The following is a 20,691-nucleotide window of genomic DNA, read 5'->3' on the forward strand; positions in this document are numbered from 1 at the left end:
TTTATGTTTGTGTGAGAGAGAATATGTTGGTAGTTGAGAGAAGTGAATAAATAAATAAAAGTGCATGCTTTCGCATGTACAACTATTTACACCAACATCACCACAAACAACCGCAATAAAAACAGTTGTGCGTAACATCTAACAACAACAATAACAACTTGGTCATCATCGGCACAACATCATCGTCATCATTCTGCTGTTAATTGTAAAAATGTGTTCGTTTATTGAACGCGTGTTTCTGTTTGCTTATGCTGTCATTGACTACTAGTGGTCAGTGTGGTGTGTTTAATATTTCAAATTGAACTCTTCTCCACAAAAACCTACACGTATGCACACACACTCAAACTAACTGTGTAAATAAATAAATAAATATTTAAATACATGTGTTTTTTTTTTTTTTTGTATTTCATTCGTGCATTCGTTTTTCGGTTGTTTGTCTCTAGACGTAACGGTTATCGTGATTGAGTGTCGGAGGGAGTGAGTGAGTGAGTGAGAGAGTGTGTGTACATGAGAGTTTTAAAGTGTATGCGTGCGTTAACATGCGGTTTCCGGTTAAATAAAATTCAATTTAAATTTTCTGCTCGAAAGAAATAAGAAAACAAGAATTTTCTTTATAATTTAACTTAAACATTCATACAGTTCTAACTATTTTTACAACCCAACTGCCTGCCAGCCTGTCTACCAATCACTCAGACTAAACAATTGCTTCATAGCCAGAACCAGAAACAGAAACAGCAATAAAAGCAGAATTAATAATAACAACAACAACAGCAGCAGCAAGAATGACAACAACAACAATATAACTACTACTTTTACTAATACTGCCAAATAAAAAAGGAAATAAAATAGAAAATAAAAGAAAGAAATCAAAGTAAGTAACTCAGTTGTTGTTTTTTTTTGTTTTGGTATATTTTATTTTTATTTTTAAAATGAAAAACGAAATTAAGAAAAATATGTGTGTTTTTATCATCATTCTATTCTTTCTTTAACACACAGATACAAGAATGTATGTGTGTGTGTGTATTTCTGTAAATCAACATTGATACAAACACATATACAATATGTTCCTTCTTATATAACAAGCAATATTAAGTCACAAACTCAAATTTATACACAAGTATTTAAGTGGAGTCGGTTTTTTTTTCAATTCAATTCTATTCCATACTTCTGTTCTGTTTAGTTCTTTTCCATTTTGTTGTTTCTTATTTCTAGTCTTTAATGTGTGTAATCGGTATTTATGTGCTGCTATTGTTGTTATTGCTGGTCTGGTACCAGCATTTGACGTTTATAAATTACGGTGTCTTCTTAACAAATATTTGAATTATATATTTGCATTAGGGCGGCCCTTTATTTTGCAACGATTTTCGATGATTCCATCAACGTTGTCTGTTATCAAAAAACCAATCGGCTAATGTTTAGAGGTTGCATATTTTATTTAAAGTCAAAAAAATTAAATGTGAAAACAAATCTCCAAAGGTACAAAATTGTTCTATGTAATCAAAAAGCCAAATGCTGAAAATTTTACACAAATTGAATTACGTTTAGAGGCTACACATTTTATTTGAAGTTCCGAGTTTTAGGTCAAAGTATTAATTTTTTCAACAAAAAAACTGTGTTGAACAAAAATTCCAATTAAAAATAGTTTTTGCAATTTTGATAGACGTTTAAATATAAACATTGTTTGACATCGATAATCGATTAAAAATTTAGACAAAAAAATCGTTACTCAAATTCCAAATTTTAATTTTCAAAATTTTGTTTAAACGAAATTTCAGAAATTTAAAAACTGATATTTTGTTTTATAAACCTTTTATAAATTTGAAAATTGATTATGAATAAGGGTGTAAAGAAATACATAAGTTTATCAAATCTGTGACCCAAAAAAATTTGTTTAGGTATTCACAAATTGCAAAATTCCAATTGATTAAAATGGAAAACAATTTTTTTAATTTTTTGAAATTTCGTTTATAAATATGTTGAAAATGTAAAATTTGCCATTTAAGATATGTATGCATGACGTATTAAGGTTATTTTTTTGTATGAAGGTATAATCGATTTTTCATGTCACAAAATTTCTTTTTAATTACATTCAATTTTTATTATTTATTTTTTTTTAAATACTACTCGAAACTTCAAATAAAATGAGTAATCTACAAACTTTATTCGATTTTGCTCAAATTTTCAGCATTTCAATATTGGGAGCATCGAAAATCCTGAAAATGCAAATAAGTACCCTCCTAATGGTCTATTTTTAAAACAACAGCATTTATTTTTTTGGTTTCAGGGCTTGGTTCGATTTGTACAACATGTAATCAATTAATTAATAAATGATTTTTTATTTTAGTTTTTTGTTTTATTAAATATTGTTGGTTTGTGTTATTTAATTTTCACAATATGGATTTTGAAATGAACTGAAATGATTATTTGCACACATGTTTACTATTTCCGTAGAAATTCAAAAGAGGAGACAATATATTGATTTTGGAATCACACACACAAATAAACATAACCTTAGTATGATTTAGAAAAAAACTTTCTTTTTGAACATGTTATTTAATGTTAAACGTAATAAATAAATAATTTTTGTTCAGAAACACAAACATATGTACATATGTACACACAGCCTCAAAAGTGAGTAAACACCCTGCGAATTTTTTGATTTTTTAGGTTCATAAATATCATTATAGTCCGACTTAAATGTTTTTTTTTCAGTATATGTATAAATTATCATTTCAATATATTACTCATACGCTACCAGTAGTAAATAATTATGAGCATATTATGTGGTGTTCATTGCGTATGAGTACTATCAAGCGAAACTAATTATCATACGCAACCAGTATTAATGGAAAACTAACAATCGGCTGTGAATCGAGAGCTAAAAAAAAAAGAAATAAAATGGCGAATTTTGACCGCCCTAGAATTGTTCTGTGTATTGTGGAAACACGTTGTGTAAAATATTAGGAAGATAGGAAAACGTTAACTGGTGGCGCAACGACGCTGAAGTTTTGAGGTGCAATTACAAGGGGAAAAAATAAAATTTTTTCAGTTTTTGTAAAAAATTTGACGTTAAATAATTACTTTTGTAATTGTCGTTCCAATGAGATATAAATTACAAAAATTGGTTAAAGATTTTTAAAGTTATTAAAAATTCCCCAGGATATTAACGTGTTTCAGGTCACTAGAACAAACTATTTAGGAGAAATATTAACATGTTTTAAGAAATATTAAAATAAAAGGCAATTTTTACTTAATATGTATCCGTATTTAATTTTTAGCATTTTCCTTATTTTATATTTATTTTGTAAAAAAATATTTATCACAAATTTTTTATCCAACATTTTATTAATGAACAGGCGAATATTGTTATTTTATTGAATTTGCCTAAATACTATTTTCATACTGTCTTAATATATAAAAAATCGCTATTGAAACTTCTGGGAAAATACAAATATGAATGTTAGTAGCTACTGCCAGTAATATGACAAATGTTATTGTTTGATTTTGAAAAAACTCATCATCCAAAAATTACTAGACAATTCGACAATACTTTAAAAATAGTTTACGCCACTTTTAACAATAACTTTGTATTGCTTTGGATAATGTACTTTAGCAAAAGGGCAATAAATATTTGGAATCTACATAAAAGAAAAACTACTTTATTTTTATATTTAAAATAATGTATCTTAAAAAGCACAACTTTTCAGGAGAGCCAAAAACTGTTTTTTCGCGTATTACATGAGTTAAAATTAAAATTAAAATTCGGTATTATACAAAAAATTTTTAAAGCAACTACTAAATCTCACATATGTATATGTAATTGGTTTTTAAAATTGTTCATAATTGGGGACTTTATGATAGATAGAAGGTTTTGCTTCTCAAAAATATTCAATGTGTATGTATTAAAATGATCAGATATAGGGTTTTTGCATTTTAATAAAAATAAATTATTTTGATTTCATAGACAATAAACAATGTTAAACAAAAAGTTATAGAAAAAATTTTTTTAAGCTTTTTGGAGTTCGATTTGTATACTTTATTCCGGTGATATTATGCTCTTCAAATCTTGAAAATTCATCCACTTATTAGGCGAAGTGGATTGCGAACAGGCAGATCAATGTAATCTGTATCAAAATTTAATTTATATTTTATGCTATTATCTAATGGTCTAATGGAAGAAAAAAACATAAGTTTGACATTATTGTAATTATTAAAGTAATCATAATTTAAATATTATGCATCAAACGGCTTTTTTACGATCTCATTGTTGGCTTCTCTAGTAATTCTAATTTAATCTCTATCTTCCGCATTCCATTTGCGTATGGCCTTTCTCTAAGAACTTCTGTTCAACAACTTAATTATTAGCAAAATTGGATAGAGCTTTAGATAAATAATGGTTGCGGTTTTGGTAGCCACGACCATGATGATTACACTTCAAAACTAGACACTTTTTTTAAGAAAATTCTAACTTTAACCATTTATTTTTCCAAAAACAGAAAAGTAAAATATTTTAATGGTAATTCAATTTAGAAATGGCTTTCGCTATTTTGATAAATGATTAAAAAATGTCAAATTCATGTTCAGTATGCTAAAAATAGTAGGAAGATTTTTATTACAAGAAGAAATTATTCCAAAAAAAAATTTAAAATTAATTATTTGAACAGATAGAGGGTTTTGCATTCAGAAAAATTAATTGTGTAAGATAGAGAAATAACAAAAATGCAAATAAAAAAAGTTTTTATGAAATTTACACCATAGATGAGGGCTATTTTAAAAGATAGATGGTTTTGAATATAGGCCCTCGAAATATTTTGTTTTTTAGAGCATATTTTTATATGGTTTTTACAGCATATTTGATGCGAATAAATTACTTTTTTAGAGTATATTCCTGGTTATCAGGTCCGGAACCCGAAATTAGCTGCTCTCCAAAATGATCGATATTGCTAGAAGTGTATGAAAGTATTTCCACAAAACGCAGATTTTCGTAATGCAGCTGAATAATTTGGAGAAGTTGTTGCGCACTGTGGCTCCAAATCAAAATCTAGGTGGACAAAATGGCGCTCTTTTTATATAGAATTGGTGACTCCGATTCCAAAAAAACAATGATTAAAAGAACAATATAAACTTTTTTTCAAGTTACAGTAGGCTCTAGATATATAAAAATCATTTATAAAAAAAATAAAAAAATACGTTTTCATGTGTTTCTGAAACTAAATTTTTAAAAAGGTCTGTATTTACTATATTTCAAGTTACAGTAGGGTCTAGATATATAAAAATCAATAATAAAAAAAAATATTTCCAAAAATTCCATTCCTTAAAAATTAAAAAAATGTATTTCGGCGGGTGCTGGCGGCTAAAATTGTTTTTACAAAGACATTCCCCAGAAGTTTCTTTAAATTATGTATATAGTCATTGCAAGCTATATAATATTCATAGAAAAAAAATATTTGAGACCCAAGTTTAAAGGACTATATCAGGAAAATGGAGAGGATATACAATTTTTTTAACTTCTGGCCCTTCTGTCGAGAAAACGTAATGTCCAATTGAAAAACCCATTTTTATTGGAGGTAGGGTTGCCAATTGTCCCGATTTTCGCCGGATTGTCCCGTTTTTAGGCATGAAATCCCGCGTCCCGCGCGGAATTCCTAATTCCCGCTTTTTTTGATTTTCCACATCTACTAACTACTTTATATCTAGTATTAATGAACAGTAGATTTTGAATTAGATATTTATTAAATTGAAAAAAAATCATTTATTTATAAAAAATTCAACAGAACAAAAATGTTCTGAAATGAACTTTTTTCGGTGCAAATGTATGGAATTTCGTTTTCGTTGTCGATTATGGTGTATGCGGAAACGTAGATTAAGTGGAACTGATATGTATGTATGTATATCCCGTGTGTAAATATTTATTCAGAAAACAGTTCGTATACTTAACCAGTTATTTTTCAATCTACACGCAGAGAAAAAATGTAGTTGGTCATGGTTACTGTAACCATTTCTATATTGTTAAAAGTTTTTTAACTATATTATAGTCACAGTAACCATTTACATGATTGTGGTAACCATAATATGGTTAATTTACGTGATTGTATCAACCATATATATGGTTACAGTAAACAAATATATGTTTGTGACAACCATTCATATGATGAAGGACTTATCATATTATGTTGCTCTCGGCTTAAAGCTTATCATAATCTGAGAACAACATATTATGATAAAATTATCCATCATAAATATGGTTGCCACAAACATATATTTGTTTACAGTAACCATATATATGGTTGATACAATCATGTGAATCATAAATTAACCATATTATGGTTATCACAATCATGTAAATAGTTACTGTGACTATAATATTGTTAAAAATCTTTTAACACTATTTAAATGGTTACAGTAACCATGCCCAATTATATTTTTTCTCTGCGTGTATATTAAATTCTAGAACAGCATTTCTACATACATTTGTTTGTAATTTTTTCAAATTATAGAAATAAAGCAAAACTTCCCATACACAAAGGATTTTGTGCCAACAAAGCGTCATATGAGAGAGGTTTTGCTTTATTTCTTTAATTTGAAAAATGTTTCGCTGAAGCACACCGATTGCTCAGCAAAGGTTAATATGTTCCATCGGTTTCAACTAGAGATGCTAAACGGGGAATCCCGTTCCCGAAAATCCCGGTGTTTTCGGGATTTTCTAAATCCCGAAGCCCGGGATTTTTTAATTTTAAATCCCGGGGTTTTCGTAATTTTCCAAATCCCGTTTTTCATAAATAAATAGGGGAAATTGTCATTTTTGTGTGACTTTTTCATTCATTTTGACATTCTACATGCCCGAATATCGCAAAGTGATGTTTAGCAAAGTTGTTAAGCTCAAATCCTGCTACAATATAGTTAATAAAGGAAAACGGTATTTTTGGTTTTCCTTGAGGGCTCTAGAAAATCAATTCTTCAACTTTTTTTGTAAGTTATCTAACAAAACTCAATTTAAATCCTCTTCAAATGAAATTGATTTTATCTCAGATGAGGAGCTCGAACAAAATGAAAATATTTCGATTGCTAAAGTACGGTTTTTCACCACTATGTCGATTTTTTTCACGAAAAAACGTATAGCAGAAACCCATTCTACGGAAAATTCTAAGAAGAAACCAGAGGTCTAAAATCAAATCCTATCGCATTTCGTCTTTTATCCAATGATATTTCAGTATATATATATTTTTTTATTGGATAAAAGACGAAATGCACAAGATAGGATTTGATTTTAGACCTATGGTTTCTTGGGGATAATTTCATAGAATTTTGCGTAGATTGCGTTTCTGCTATACGATTTTTTACGTTTTGATCGTCCATACAAATCGACCCGGCCAAATGTACATACTTTATTGTTATTTCTTCTTATATAATGACTCATGCATGTATTTTATGCTTTTTAGTGTCTAATAAAAATGAATTGCTAAATAAAAAATTTACTTTCAATTGTAAAGACATAATTATGTACGTTTCTTTCTTATAATTTTCGGGATTTTAGATTTCCCGAAAATACCGAAACCCCGGGTCGGGATTTCGGGATTCTTTACCAAATCCCGAACCCCGGGATTTTTAAAAATCAGTCCCGATTAGCATCTTATTTCAACGTTGCGAAGTGGAGTGGAGATTTTGACACGGAAGACAAAGATCGCCCAGTCTAGCGAAAAACCCAAGAAATGGATGCATTATTACTCCATGATTCGTTGGAAGCGAACATTGGTCGAAAAACTCCCAGAATATGCGGCCGAACATGAAGCTGTTATATTCCATTATGACAACACTCGGGCACATGTTGCAGTACCTGTTAAAAACTACTTAAAATAAAGTGGTTGGGAAGCTTTGCCTCACCTGCTTTATAGTCCAAACCTTGCCCTGTCAGACTACTATTTGTTTCGATCGAAGCAGAACGCTCTCTCTGGAATAGGCTTCACTTTAGAAGATGAGTAGTTCTTTTGCCTCGGAACCCATATGTTGCCAGAACGATGGTAAACTCTTTGAATAATTTTATATTGTACAAATGTTTCAAAATAAAAGCTAAAAATTTAAAAAAATCCCGCATTATTTTTGTATGGAAAAATTTCAAATCTTGTTAAAGTAGCAAACATAAAAACAAAACATGTTACGTTTTTTATATAGGACGAACTTTTTTTTATTTAACTCTATTATAAGATTTGGACATTTATTGCATGAATTTATATTTGGGGAAAATCCGTATTAAGATAGTTGAGGTATAATTTATTATATTTTGTCCCGCATAAGTTTTGAAAATCCCGACATATTTCACCTATTTTTAAAATTGTCTCGCTTTTTGCAAAAATAAAACTGGCAACCCTAATTGGAGGAGAGCAGATTGTCAGCTTCCTAAAAAACTTCGTTTTTCCAAATTCTGAAGATACCGATTTTTATAATTTTGTCCACCTAGATTTTGATTTGGAACCACATTGTTGCGGTGTGAATCATTCTATGAGGAGTTATCAAATTCATCATTTAACATATATGCAATTTGTTTAAAGATTTTATATTTGGCAGCTCTGTCCTTAAATTCGATACAAATGCTCATAAATAAGCCAGAGCGTATGAGTGTTATTTTGGCAATAAAATGCAAGTTCAAATAAAGTATACGTACAGAGTAGTACACTGATATACATATGTAGTTTAACAATATGTATGCGAGTTTGTAATCGTATTTATACATACATACGTATGTAGTACATTAAAAGTCTAAACTATTTATAAAAGTCGTAAATTATAACATAATAAATATGAACAAATATTTTACGTGCTACTTATAAAACAGCCACAACAAAAGTGTAAAAATAACTATTTTACAGTGTGACAGTTTGTGGTGAAACATTTAAAACAAAATTATAGAAACTTCTTAATAAAATTAAGTTGTTAAGGAATTTATTGCTTAAGCAATCATTTTGTTTGTTAATTGTCTATTTTTATTTAATTTGGCCAAAACAGCTCTAAATAACTACTTACATATTTTGGTGAGTATAGGTATAGCCTGCGACACGCACCATTTTACATAATTTCTAGTTATAATAACCACGTCCTTGATTTGTATAGTTATAAGTAGTTGTATTTTTATTTTTATTTAATGTGCCAACAATTCCATGCAATGAGAAAGAAGTTCAAATACCTTCAAAATTATTCAAAATTTTCAATGCTAAATGCAACTATAGCTTCATTTATGCAATAATGATATGAGTTATGAGTATATGGCTTATATCCATGAAATATGTTAAAATTCATTGTTCATTGTGTTGTGCTTTTAATTTGTTTTATACTGTAAAGTTATTTTGATACTTTATACAATAATTTACCGACACAAAATTAAATTAACTTTTACCAATTTGTGTATCATTTTAGATGTTATATTCTTAATTGGCATTGTTACAAAAATCTGTCAAATATATTTCAAATTTAACTACAATCTGTGTTATAAGCTTTTGTAATTATAATTTAAATTTGTAAAACATGCGAAACGAAGCCATAGTATTTTGTTTTAACTTTCAACTTTTTATTTAAGTGCAAATTTAAGTGTTTTTATTTAAATTAAAAATGCAATAATTTCTATTTATGCGTTTTGTTTTATTTTAATATTTTAAGCTTGATAGTGATTTATTTTGGATTTTAAAAGTTTTTATTTAGAAGCCTTTAGGCGTTTAATTAAAGAAAATTAATTTAAATAAATTACACGGTGCTACGATGGAAAAAAAACTTGTAAAACGACCTAGCATGTGTTATAGGTCTTGCTGAGTACATTACAAATTGTGTCTAAAAATTTTCAGAAACACCTTCAAATTCAGACGTTATTCTAAAAAAACCGTTTTCAATGATGTTCGTCAACTTATCGACCTGTAACTCAGTAATTTTTGTCCGATTTTAAATTTTTTAACGTGTTTGGAAAAAAAAAATATATTTGTAAGTTATAAGTATTGTTTTTGTTAAGAATATCTAAAAACAACTTTTTTGATTTTAGTCGCTTTTCATTGATTATTTTGATATGGAAGTTTATAAAAATTTATTAAAAAAATTTAGTGCTTAACAATACAATTCTCCCCCAGCGCATATGAATAAAAAAAACAAAAAACTATACATAAAAGAATATTTGTAAAATTTTAAATTTTTTTGAACTTTTTTCGAAAAAGTTCAAAAAAACTTTTGCAAATATGAATCGATTTTAATAAGTAATATCACGTTTTTGTCTACATAAAATTCTCTTTAAAATAATGTGCAAAAAAACGTGTATCGGCGTTTTGAAAGTTTACATCTGAATTTCATTTGAGGGGGGGTTAAAGTTTTCCAACTCTGACACATTCTCATTGTTAATCGTTATAAGAAACCATGTGATCCTTACATTTTAGGTATAAAATGTGTTCAGCAAAGTTATGTAAAATGTTACGGAGAATATTTTTGTAGAATATGTTAACCCTCCAAATCCTCAAGACATGGGTCTTTTTTGTCCTTCTTTTAAAAAAGTGCAAAAACCACCATTACAACAGGGATTTATGGGGTTAAAATGTTCTGCAAAAAAATTGTACCAGAAAGTCACAAATAAGACATAACAAAAGAGAGCATAGGGTTAATTTCGCATTTATTAAGTATTTTATTTTAATGAACATTTTTGGTATAAAATGTATTCAGCAAATGTATGTAAAATGTTACGAAGAACATTTTTGTATAATATGTTAACCCTCTAAATCCTCAATGCAATGGTCTTTTTTGTCCTTCTTTTAAATGTGCCAGAGTTGGGAAACTTTAACCCCCCCTCAAATGAAATTCAGATGTAAACTTTCAAAACGCCGATACAAGTGTCTTTTTTGTTGTCTCCTCTATCAAAATTTATTGGTCGGACCTCGTAATTTTTGTTGTTGTTGTATAGTGTTATTGAATTTTAAAAAATACGAAGAAAATAAAAAAAATTAAATTTTTTATAAAAACTTAAACAATTTCTTGGAATATACATTTTATGTCTACACAAAAGGAAAGATTAATTCTTTGTCTATTCATAATTGTTTAAAATTTTCAAATCGGTCTAAAAATGTGAGAGTTAGAGGTAATAAGGGTGAGGATGTTTGAAAATCTTTAAAAACGGAAACCCCCATTAGTTTTTTAAGTTCTGACAAAAAGTGTCATTTTGTAGCAGAGTGTTATTAATGCACTTATAAAATATATTTTTTGCTGTAATATTAATCAAGATAAACAGATTTCAAAAATATAAGTGACTCCGATAAATGTTTAAAAATTAAGATATCGATGTAAAAATTTGTAAAATTTGTAATGTAGGCGTGATCATAATTTTTAAATTTATAGTTATTTTTTTATCATAAGTTACTTCTAAATTAAGTTTAAATATGAGTTAAGCTACAAGTTTTATTGCAACATTTTGAAGAGCAATTAAGTGCTATGTAATTATATAAAATCTGCTTTGTGGACAATCTTAATAGAGTGTTAGTATTAGTCACCAGATCTTTAAAGGCGAGTGCTCCAACTTTGAAAGATTTATTTTCATTATGAGTAAAAATCAATTGTAACCTTAACATTCATCAGAAGAGCGAGCACATTTTTACGATAAGAAACAACTTGTCATTGAAAAACAAAATAAATATAACAAACAAAAACAGAACAAATATGTTTTTGTATCTCATATATATGTATATTAGGGTGGGTCGATTTTTTTCACGAAAAGTCGTATAGCAGAAACGCATTCTATAGAAAATTCTATGAAATTTCCCCCAAGAAACCATAGCTCTAAAATCAAATCATATCTTGCGAATTTCGTAAATTTTACATGTGTTTTGTTTTTATTACAACAAAAAAAATTACACTCAAAGTACACTCTAGTAAGCCCATAAAATTTTGTGAAAATGAGTGAATTCACTTAATTGTGAATAAATTCAAAAATAACCAATCGATTTTTATTATCGATATCTCATTATGTTCCTATTACATGTGACTTTGCGATAAAATAATAAATCTGAATAAGTTCTGCCGTTTTCGATTTTTCATGATTTTTTTTTAAAAAAAATTGCTATTTTCTCTTAAAAAAATATTTTTTTTTCTTCAATTTGTTATTATAACTCCGAAACTACTTAGCCGATTGAAACGCAATATATAAGTAAAAATTTATACATATCATAAGGAAAATATTTTCAAAAGTCTATCTATCGAAACACTAACTACCCAATTTTATTTATATCAAACAAAAAAGTAAAATTTTGTGAAAATGAGCGAATTGACTTAATTTTGAATAAATTCGTAAAGAATCAATTGATATCTCATTTTGTTGCTATTATATATGGCTTTGCGATTAAGAAATAAACCTGAACCATTTCTGACGTTTTCGATTTTTCATGAGTTTTTTAAAACTTTGCTATTTTCACGTAAAAAATATATATTTTGCTTCAATTTTTTATTATAACTCCGAAACTACTGAGCCGATTAAAACGTAATACATAAACGAATTAAAGGTTATGTAAATCGAAAATTTTCGGAGTTCATTTCAATAATATCGGACTAACACTTTTTTAGTTATCATAAATTATGTTGATAAACGTCTAAAAAAATTCACAATTTTATAAAAAATATAAAAAAACTTCTCCATAGAATTTAAAATTTGGACCATATTTGTACTACTGGAACCACAATACATCAAAATTGTGTAGTGGTTTCAAAAGCTTCTAAAATTTTTTCGATGTTGTTGGCCTGTGTAATCATTTAGTGTTTCTTAGAATTGAGAACAAATTTAATAATATTTTGAAATTTCGTTTAAAAACATTTTTGAAAATGTGAAATTCAGGATTTGAGTTATGAACTAAATTTATGATTTGTGCAGTTACCCGATTTTTATCAAATTTTCAGCAATAAACGGAGGCCTTGGGAGCATTGAAAATCCAAGAAATGTTAAATAAGCGTCACTCTAATATGTATGTCTATCTATTATATAGTACATATGTACAAATACAAATTTAAGGTACAAAATGTTAAAAATGCATGTTCATTTCTGCCTTTTATTTTCACAAATGACCTTGATGAATGTATTTATACAATATTTTTAAAATAAAATATACATATACATATGTATTTATTTGTAATTTATTTTTTTTTTAAACAAACATAAAATCAATTTTTAAAAAATTTTGTGAACAAATAAATAAAGAAACGCTAATGAATAAATGCATGCTTGCATGACTGCATGAAGGATGATCATTTTGGCACCTCTCAAAAACTAGTGCAGGAAATGCATTCGTTTCAAAAAAAATGCAAAAAACTACTGCTACATAGCCCATACAAATTGAAATAAATATTCGTCATCAAAATCACTGTCAAAGAAAATTGAAATGAATAATTACGAAATGTAAAAAATGTTTAAACAAAACACAATAAATAAACTAAAATGAGAAAAAAAAATGACGTATTGTACCTAAACTATACAATAAAAACTGAAATGTAAATTTTGCTTAGACTTGCAATTATTTATTGGTCTCAAATAGAAAAATAAGTTTACAAAACTCACAATGACAGCAATTTGTATCGAAATCATTCATATAAACACAAACACACTAAAACACAAAATAACATTGTCGTTTAAACTAAAATCTATAGGCAGTGAGTGGAAAACTTGTGTTTTTTTAGCACCGCAAGACAATGTGACGACAGTAATACAATTTATACAGTGGTCTAATAAACACAACTATTTTATGACAGAAAACAAAAATTTAATTAATTAACAATGCAAATAATTGCACTGTGATACAATGCAAAAAAAATAATTCTTGATTTTTGTTGGTTTGGTTGAGTACGTAATTATCCCATTTTTAAATCTCAAGTTCGTATCTAAAAGGGATTTTTGTAACACACACCTGATGAATCCTAAAAGGAAACATTTGGTTATTTATGAAAACACTTGCTTAATGTATTAATTTTTCAGAATGTTTAAAATACTGCGAAGATTAAAAACATGTTAAGCCTTACTTAAATTTTATTCAATAAACTAAACCGTTTTTTAGTTACGCGAATATATGTTGTGCAACCTCCTCAATTTTCGAAATAACGGTATATCTCAAAAATACGAGCTAACATAAAAAAAGATTAGCACCACTGAATTCAGCATACCCGAATTAGTTTAAGCCACTGCACAGTGGTTTCCCTTATATGAACAAGCGGTCAATAATCAATATCTTCAAAACTAAAAAAGGTAGGGTCTTCAAAATTTATCACCTCATAGCATGCCCGAAGAACTTAAAGTCCGCAAATTTTTTACAAAAAATATTAACAACTGTAGCCACAGTAGCCCTTTGATTTTTCAAGGGTTAATTGGCTTTTAGATTTGTTTTATGAATTTTTGAAATAAAATATTTCAGTATGAAAATTCGTTTGTTTTAAACAATTTTAGTTAATTTTTATTCCATTTTAATTCATTTGAATTATACACTGAAAAAAAAACTAAATTAAAAAGTAATACAAAGTTATATGCGCGATATTTTTCGGGTATGTTTTATATGCTTATTTTTCGCTTCAACATCTTCCTCCGACAATTCACCTATTGACACTACTACATGCTTGCTTACCTCAGCTCCATGGATCAGATTTTTATGTACCGATGCAAAAATAAGACGGCGCACAGAGGGATTTTGGTGTCAAAAAGTCAATTTTTCAAACACTTAATTTCAACAATCAAATGATGCAGTTTTGTAGAGAAATGTTTAAAGATGAAATGTACACAATAGTTTTAAGAAAAAATTTATTTTATTTTTAAAAAAGTCCATGCAAGTAAAGTCCTTGCAAGGGTGTTAAGCAAAAATTTACTTATATTTTCACGCAATTCAGTGGTTTATATACCATTTACCTTTAACATATTTGAAAAATATAACATTTCCACATCAATAAAAAAAAAATTATGGGGATACCATAACAGTTAAGAAGATATGCCCAAATCTATAAGTCTCTAATAATTATTGTATTTTTGATTTTCCATGGAGAAAAAAAATGTAGCCCCACTTTCCCCCAAGCTCTTTTTTTAATAAAATGAAAGGTGGGAGTGTCTTGTTTCGATTAAAAAAAATAATTGTTTTCGGAAGTTTTCGGGACAGGATGAAAACTAAAAATTTTTTGTCGAATAATAAACGAAATATCCATCGGCGTGACCGATTTTATTGAAAGTCAGCATGAGTTCCTTTTTGGTATCAATAAATGTATGTACCAAATTTCTAGACTTTTGCTTGAATATAAACAATTTTATGCGAAAAAATCAATTAGGATTGTATGGGCAGTGGGCGTTGTGCGTGGACGATTTTGATAAAATTTAATTTTTTTTTTAACTTAGTCCATATAATTCTCTGTGCCAAATTTCAGCGCTCTACGACCACAGCTTATAATTTTTGCAAAAAAATGTATGAAGCCATCCCTCTGTGGGGATTACACGCCCATCCGCAAATTTCCGCAACTAACTTCAGCACTTTTATTATCTTAAGAATCTGATAAATACAATGAAAAAAAGCCTACGGGGGAATATTGGGGGAACACATCTAAAACTTTAAGTAAACATAATGAAGTTATACAAAAAAGTAACAAATATATAGGTTAACTAAAACATTAATTTCATAAGAATTACAACACAAGTTAGTTTTATTATTTTCTAAAGATAAAATAAATACCTTTAACTTCAAAATTCATTGAAAATAATTTAATTTTGTAGACTACAGCAATTGCAAGACCGTTTTGAAGTGCACTTTTGCAAATCCAGCGTTCAGCTGCGCTTTGCAAATGAATATTTGCTCATGCTTTTAATTTTATTTTTAAAAAGTCCCGTTAGATTTCCAGCAAAAACCGGTTTGCCATTTAAAAGATTGGATATCTAAGAGACAATTTTTATGCATTTTGTCTAAATATTTTGTCATCGTTTTATTTATTTTTGGCCTATGGGCGGATCCACTGTGCACTGGGTGCCCTTCTTGATAGAAAAAAGTGTAAATTTCGTGCACAGTGTAATTTTTCGATTAAAATATCGGAAACCAGGTCTTGTAACACAAATTTAATTACAATTTGGAATCGGTTAGGGGTATGATTAGAGATGCTAATCGGGACTGATTTTTAAAAATCCCGGGGTTCGGGATTTGGTAAAAAATCCCGAAATCCCGACCCGGGGTTTCGGGATTATCGGGAAATCTAAAATCCCGAAAATTATAAGAAAGAAACGTACATAATTATGTCTTTACAATTGAAAGTAAATTTTTTATTTAGCAATTAATTTTTATTAGACACTAAAAAGCATAAAATACTTGCATGAGTACATTATATAAGAAGAAATAACAATAAAGTATGTACATTAGGCCGGGTCGATTTTTATGGACGATCAAAACGTAAAAAAACGTATAGCAGAAACGCAATCTTCGCAAAATTCTAAGAAATTATCCCCAAGAAACCATAGGTCTAAAATCAAATCCTATCTTGCGCATTTCGTCTTTTATCCAATAAAAAAAAACTATTAAAAAAAAATATATATATACTGCAATTTTCCGTAGAATTCGTTTCTGCTATACGATTTTTCGTGAAAAAAATCGACATACTGGTGAAAAACCGTACTTTAGTATAAAAAAATGTTTATTTTAAATAGCTTCTTAAGAATACTATTGCATCTATGGTTTCATCTGCCATTCTGGAACGAATTTTGTTTTCGACATATGCTGCTTCCGAAAAACATCTTTCACATTCCATCTTTCACATTGGCAAACCCGTTTGCAAATACTTATAACAAATCTGCAAGCATTTTCCTCTTGTTCCTTCAGAAATAAAATGATCTATTTCTTTTGCAAGTTGAAAATCTTCATTATAATTTGGTTTCGTTATTGTTATTTGTTTTTTTTTACATTTATTAATAATATCTTTTAGCCTTTTAGCAATCGAAATATTTTCATTTTGTTCCAGCTCCTCATCTGAGATAAAATCAATTTCATTTGAAGAGGATTTAAATTGAGTTTTGTTAGATAACTTACAAAAAAAGTTGAAGAACTGATTTTCTAGAGCCCCACTCAAGGAAAACCAAAAATACCGTTTTCCTTTATTAACTATATTATAGCAGGAGTTAAGCTCAACAACTTTGCTTAAAATCACTTTGCGATATTCGGGCATGTAGAATGTCAAAATGAATGAAAAAGTCACACAAAAATTACAATTTCCCCTATTTATTTATGAAAAACGGGATTTGGAAAATCCCGAAAACCCCAGGATTTTCGAGAACGGGATTCCCCGTTTAGCATCTCTAGGTATGATACAAAATAAACACCTTTAGGGAAAATAAGTTGCAAAACTTTATAAAAAGTTATTAATGTTTTTAATATTTCCACATGAAATCCTGTACAATAAATTAAATATAAATACTATAGGAGTGAGATCGAATAAACCTTAACACACGTTTTTCCTTAAAAATTTGAATACAATTATTATTTGATTTTTTATCAAATTACCTTTGAAAGATGTTAGTTTTATGTTCAATGTCAATTATGATCATTTGTTGTTAATCTGATTAAAAGGAGTGACGAGAAAAAAGTTCGTACTAAATTTATTAAATATTTTCAACAAAATCTAACTTGGTCCTACAATTAGAGTTGCCAAACGGGGAATCCCGTTCCCGAAAATCCCAGGGTTTTCGGGATTTCTTAAACACCGAAGCCCGGGATTTTTTAATTTTAAAATCAATTCTTCACAAATACTTGCAGATTTGTTATAAGTATTTGCAAACGGTTTTGCCAATATGAAAGATGTTTTTCGTCAGCAGCATATGTCGGAAACGAAATTCGTTCCAGAAAGGCAGACGAAACCAAATCCCGATCCCCGGGATTTTCAAAAATCAGTCCCGATTAGCATCTCTATCTACAATGTTATAGGTACACGAAAGTTCTTGGTATGCACTAGGTCTGGAGTATAGTTTTTTTGGCCAAAACCATATACTTTCTTTTTTACGTTGAAAATTAATTGAATACTAACAAGTGAGAGGTTGAAATAAATTTTAGCACGTTTTAACCCTTTTGCGACCAATAAAAATGTTTAAAAAAAATTTTTTTAATTAAATAATTTATTAATAATGTAAATTTTGCATTAAATGGGCGAGTTATGATAAAATAATTAGATTGCAAATATTTTTTCACGTAATGGTCTAATTTAGGGATTTTTTTATTTTTCTCAACACTTTTAAACATTTTATTTCATATTCATTTCTGTATAAATATTCAAACTATATTTTTTAAAAAAGGTAACCGTTATAAAAAGTGCAATTTTTATCAAAACGGGCAAGCTATGATAAAATAAATTGCTAGCAAATAATCCAAAACATATTGATCAAATTTCTTTTTTTTATATTTTTCTCAACACTATTAACCATTTTGTTTTATTCTTATTTAAAGTCTATATAAAAATTCTAACCAAATATTTTAAGTAAAAATTTGCTTTAGTGTCCATTATTAACAAAACGGGCAAGTTATGATAAAATAATTTGATTGCAAAAATTTCTTAACATATTTGCCTAATTTCGAATTTTTATATTTTTTTCAACACTTTTAAACATTTTGTTTTATTCTTATATAATTAAAGTCGAAGTTTTAATGAATATAAATAAAATTTTTGAAAAAAACTAAATTTTTGAAGCAAAAAGAATCTTAAGAAATTGCTATTTTTTAACGAAACGGGTAAGTTATGGCAAAATATATTGATTGCAAATAATTCCTAACATATTGGTCTAAGTTCGCTGTTTGATAATTTCTTCAACACTTGTGAACATTTTGTTTTATTCTTAACTGAAGTCTGTATAAAAATAATAAAAAAATAGTAATGAATAAAATATATCTAATATATTCTGCACATCAGCAAATTTTTTAAGATTTAACTTTTGACATATAAAATATATATCATCAACTATAATCTAAATAAGAGATATTTTATTATTTTCTTTATTTAACTAAAAAATCAGTTGGATAAGCATACTACCAACATGATAGGAATATATATTTTTTTTTAATTTACGAAAAATATTTTATTTTTGTTTCATCGCGGTCTAACGTGTAGTAGGTTTTTCAAAAAACAGAAGTCCAAATAAGTAAGTGTTTACTTCAACATTGCAGTACCAAAAATGTCATCGCAAGATTTGTGTTTTGGCCATAAATTGTGTATTTCTGTGGTATGGCAAGCAATATGCAGTTGCGGCAAAATAAGCTAAACATTTATTACAAAGGGTTCTATAAATTCCGAAATTTATATCAAGGAATGTTTACAAAAGAGGTTGCATCCATCCATAAGACTTATTAATGTGTCCACTTGTTTTTGACCTGGTTTGGCATCCTATCACTACGGTAAGCAAGGTCTTGAGTGGTGCTAATCCTCCAAACTACCTGGAGCTAAGGCCAGTGGAGAGATATTGGGTTCATGTTAAAAAAGAATTGAAGAGCACAAAAAAGGTGTCCGAAGATGGACTACCTGATGGAACAAACTGACAGATAGCACTATAAAAACCTTAATTGTAGGATTTCCGAAAAAGGTTCATAAATTCATCACTGTTGATTAGAACTATAAAAATAATATTTTTTGTAAATTGTAATAATAATTTTTATCAAATAAAAAATCAAAACTGTAGGTTTAGTGGTTTCTTTTTTATTAACATTTATGTATGTTAAGATTTTTTAAAACAGATTACTTAGCACTATTGGCGGCATTTTTTACCATATTGTGTAGTACATAAAGAGCTCAAATTCAACCAAATTGGTTCTTCATCCTCAATAACATTTTAATTGAATCTGTATACAGAAAAAACTATATTTCAATTCAAACATTTATCACATATTGAACTGGTTTCAATTATTTCATAATTGTATCAAGTATTCATGTGCTCAAAAACAAAATTTTCTGATATTTTCTATTGAATTTTTAGTGTTGAATTTCGTTATTGGTTGAACTTTAAATACAAAAATTATTGAATAGATAATTTTCGTAATTGAAAAAACAAAAAATAACAAAAATGTGTTTTCAATTACGAACATTATCTATTCAATAATTTTTTTGTATTTAAAGTTCAACCAATAACGAAAATTGTATATTCAATTATCAAAATGATCAACAAAGAATAATAACAAGAAGTGAAACGCTGTCAAAAAAAAAAAAATAAGTCGGTTGTCAAAAAAAACCTAACTATAAGAATGTATTGGTATCAGTTTATTTATATGTATTGGTTTTCAAACCACTTTCACCACTCTCCTCAAACACACAGAGTTGTAAAAAAGCGACCTTAAAAATTATAACAAAATTTTATTACAATTAAATTTAAAAATTCAAACAATTCTCAAATTATTTGGATTATATTTGATCTGGAGAAGTTTTATATTACATAATTTCTGCTTTTTACTACATAATTTATGCAAAAATTAAGTTTATTTGAATATTTTTATTAATTTTCAATACGAAATTTAACAAATGTGTTTATTTTAGTTTTTATTTCAACCCCCAAAAAATTAATGTCAAAAAAATTAAAAAAATATTTTTTTCGTTTGTGCAAAATATACACGTTTCGGTTATTTAAATGGTTTAAATGTGTGGAAAAAAATAATAAAAATATTATGTGATGGTGAAAGTGTGTGTTAGAATTGCAATTTTGTGCAATTTTCA

The 20,691-nt window shown here is 27.9% G+C and overlaps 1 protein-coding gene across 1 annotated transcript in view; it reads left to right on the plus strand.

The window, feature by feature from the left end:
• Nucleotides 1-301: 301 nt before the first annotated feature.
• LOC135951174 (prolyl endopeptidase FAP) overlaps nucleotides 302-20,691 on the plus strand; it is an 85,767-nt gene continuing 65,377 nt past the window's right edge. The window contains exon 1 of the mRNA XM_065500767.1: nucleotides 302-871. The gene's annotated coding sequence lies outside the window, so the exon portion shown is untranslated. The remainder of the gene's footprint in view (nucleotides 872-20,691) is intronic.

The sequence above is a fragment of the Calliphora vicina genome, chromosome 2 (assembly GCF_958450345.1).
Source record: "Calliphora vicina chromosome 2, idCalVici1.1, whole genome shotgun sequence".
Classification (NCBI taxonomy): Eukaryota; Metazoa; Arthropoda; class Insecta; order Diptera; family Calliphoridae; genus Calliphora; species Calliphora vicina.